This window comes from Coregonus clupeaformis, chromosome 20 (genome assembly GCF_020615455.1).
Source record: "Coregonus clupeaformis isolate EN_2021a chromosome 20, ASM2061545v1, whole genome shotgun sequence".
Taxonomy (NCBI): domain Eukaryota; kingdom Metazoa; phylum Chordata; class Actinopteri; order Salmoniformes; family Salmonidae; genus Coregonus; species Coregonus clupeaformis.
Window position 1 is genome coordinate 57,768,198 of NC_059211.1, and position 3,366 is coordinate 57,771,563.

At 47.9% G+C, this 3,366-nt stretch overlaps 2 long non-coding RNA genes across 8 annotated transcripts; both read right to left on the minus strand.

Annotated features, from left to right (window-relative positions):
• Positions 1–1,412: 1,412 nt before the first annotated feature.
• On the minus strand, positions 1,413–2,075 carry LOC123481441. Of its 2 annotated transcripts, none has more exons than XR_006657117.1 (4): positions 1,909–2,075; positions 1,849–1,867; positions 1,493–1,799; positions 1,413–1,462 (listed from the first exon to the last, which is right to left on the minus strand). It is a non-coding gene; the product is annotated as an uncharacterized LOC123481441 (long non-coding RNA). The 2 variants fall into 2 exon arrangements; XR_006657116.1 differs by having other exon boundaries at positions 1,898–2,075.
• Positions 2,076–2,113: 38 nt separating this feature from the next.
• LOC123481440 lies at positions 2,114–3,026 on the minus strand. 6 transcript variants are annotated; one of them, XR_006657113.1, is made up of 5 exons: positions 2,777–3,026; positions 2,630–2,735; positions 2,494–2,588; positions 2,219–2,452; positions 2,114–2,147 (listed from the first exon to the last, which is right to left on the minus strand). It is a non-coding gene; the product is annotated as an uncharacterized LOC123481440 (long non-coding RNA). The 6 variants fall into 6 exon arrangements; XR_006657112.1 differs by lacking the exon at positions 2,114–2,147 and having other exon boundaries at positions 2,163–2,256; positions 2,287–2,452; positions 2,494–2,607; positions 2,649–2,735; XR_006657114.1 differs by lacking the exon at positions 2,114–2,147 and having other exon boundaries at positions 2,163–2,256; positions 2,287–2,452; positions 2,513–2,588.
• Between the last annotated feature and the right edge of the window lie 340 nt (positions 3,027–3,366).

A 3,366-nucleotide genomic window follows, 5' to 3' on the forward strand; every position in this document is an offset into this window, starting at 1 on the left:
AACACTTTTTTCCAATCTTCCTCTGTCCAGTGTCTGTGTTCTTTTGCCCATCTTAATCTTTTCTTTTTATTGGCCAGTCTGAGATTTGGCTTTTTCTTTGCAACTCTGCCTAGAAGGTCAGCATCCCGGAGTCGCCTCTTCACTGTTGACGTTGAGACTGGTGTTTTGTGGGTACTATTTAATGAAGCTGCCAGTTGAGGACCTGTGAGGCGTCTGTTTCTCAAACTAGACACTCTAATGTATTTGTCCTCTTGCTCAGTTGTGCACCGGGGCCTCCCACTCCTCTTTCTATTCTGGTTAGAGCCAGTTTGCACTGTTCTGTGAAGGGAGTAGTACACAGCGTTGTACGAGATCTTCAGTTTCTTGGCAGTTTCTTGCATGGAATAGCCTTCATTTCTCAGAACAAAAATAGACTAACGAATTTCAGAAGAAAGATCTTTGTTTCTGGCCATATTGAGCCTGTAATCGAACCCACAATTGCTGATGCTCCAGATACTCAACTAGTCTCAAGAAGGCCAGTTTTATTGCTTCATTAAATCAGCACAACAGTTTTCAGCTGTGCTAACATAATTGCAAAAGGGTTTTCTAATGATCAATTAGCCTTTTAAAATGATAAACTTGGATTAGCAAACACAACGTGCCATTGGAACACAGGACTGATGGTTGCTGATAATGGGCCTCTGTACGCCTATGTAGATATTCCATTAAAAATCTGCTGTTTCCAGCTACAATAGCCATTTACAACATTAACAATGTCTACACTGTATTTCTGATTAATTTGATGTTATTTTAATGGACAAAAAAATTGCTTTTCTTTTGAAAACAAGTCAATTTTGAAGTGAATCCAAACTTTTGAACGGTAGTGTATATGGACACCTATTCGTCAAACATCTCATTCCGACATCGTGGGTATTAATATGGAGTTGGTCCCCCCTTTGCTGCTATAACAGCCTCCACTCTTCTGGGAAGGCTTTCCACTAGATGTTGGAACATTGCTGCGGGGACTTGCTTCCATTCAGCCACAAGAGCATTAGTGAGGTCGGGCACTGATGTTGGGGCAATTAGGCCTGGCTCACAGTCCACGTTCCAATTCATCCCAAAGGTGTTCGATGGGGTTGAGGTCAGGGCTCTGAAGGCCAGTCATGTTCTCCTACAACGATCCCAGACAACTGGCCAGCGCCAATTCGATCGGGTTTTCTAATTTTTTTTATATGCCAAAAGCCGACTATTACCGGCTAACGAAACCCTGCTGTGTGTGTACCTGAGACGACCACCAGAGAGGGCATGTAGCTGCTGTCTGCAGGGTCCACCATCATCTTCAGCCTGTGGACCAAGACATCAGATAACAGCTGCAAACGGATCCAGTGCTGCAGACAGAGAGACAGACATGGTCAGTAAGACCACTAATACAACCTGCCTCCAACCTGCCTCCACTAATACAACCTGCCTCCACTAATACAACCTGCCTCCAACCTGCCTCCACTAATACAACCTGCCTCCACTAATACAACCTGCCTCCACTAATACAACCTGCCTCCACTAATACAACCTGCCTCCACTAATACAACCTGCCTCCAACCTGCCTCCACTAATACAACCTGCCTCCACTAATACAACCTGCCTCCACTAACACAACCTGCCTCCACTAATACAACCTGCCTCCACTAATACAACCTGCCTCCACTAATACAACCTGCCTCCAACCTGCCTCCACTAATACAACCTGCCTCCACTAACACAACCTGCCTCCACTAACACAACCTGCCTCCACTAATACAACCTGCCTCCACTAATACAACCTGCCTCCAACCTGCCTCCACTAACACAGCCTGCCCCCACTAATACAACCTGCCTCCACTAATACAACCTGCCTCCACTAATACAGCCTGCCTCCAACCTGCCTCCAACCTGCCTCCACTAACACAACCTGCCTCCACTAATACAACCTGCCTCCACTAATACAACCTGCCTCCACTAACACAACCTGCCTCCACTAATACAACCTGCCTCCACTAACACAGCCTGCCTCCACTAATACAACCTGCCTCCAACCTGCCTCCACTAACACAGCCTGCCTCCACTAACACAACCTGCCTCCACTATTACAACCTGCCTCCACTAACACAACCTGCCTCCACTAACACAACCTGCCTCCAACCTGCCTCCAACCTGCCTCCACTAATACAACCTGCCTCCACTAATACAACCTGCCTCCAACCTGCCTCCACTAATACAACCTGCCTCCACTAATACAACCTGCCTCCACTAATACAACCTGCCTCCAACCTGCCTCCAACCTGCCTCCACTAATACAACCTGCCTCCACTAATACAACCTGCCTCCACTAACACAGCCTGCCTCCACTAATACAACCTGCCTCCACTAATACAACCTGCCTCCAACCTGCCTCCACTAATACAACCTGCCTCCAACCTGCCTCCACTAATACAACCTGCCTCCACTAATACAGCCTGCCTCCAACCTGCCTCCAACCTGCCTCCACTAACACAACCTGCCTCCACTAATACAACCTGCCTCCACTAATACAACCTGCCTCCACTAACACAACCTGCCTCCACTAACACAACCTGCCTCCACTAACACAACCTGCCTCCAACCTGCCTCCAACCTGCCTCCACTAATACAACCTGCCTCCACTAATACAACCTGCCTCCAACCTGCCTCCACTAATACAACCTGCCTCCACTAATACAACCTGCCTCCACTAATACAACCTGCCTCCAACCTGCCTCCACTAATACAACCTGCCTCCAACCTGCCTCCACTAATACAACCTGCCTCCACTAATACAACCTGCCTCCAACCTTCCTCCACTAACACAGCCTGCCTCCACTAATACAACCTGCCTCCACCCTGCCTCCACTAACACAACCTGCATCTACAAGGCTTCATCAAGGTATTTTATTAAACAAACTATGATTTAAATAAAATACATAGGAAAACAGCAGCATAGCAATATCAGATGTTTTGGCTGGTGTTTTGCTTGAGTGTCTGAATGTGTTTTAATACGGTCCCAAAGCCTCTCACCTTTCCCTGTGACCCAGAGGACTGCCAGCAGAGCTCACTACAGTCGATGAGGCGTGACGCCTGGTTAACAGACGACGACACGTTAAGGCTCTTGACGGCTCTAGACCACTCATCTACCAGCATGCCCCTCTGGTTGCTGTGGTGACGCTTCAACTGCTTCCCTGAGCGCCCACAGAACGCTGGAGACTGGCCTGGAGGAGAACAGACAGAGATTAACATTACTGGCCTAGAGGAGAACAGACAGAGATTAACATTACTGGCCTGGAGGAGAACAGACAGAGATTAACATTACTGGCCTGGAGGGGAACAGACAGAGAT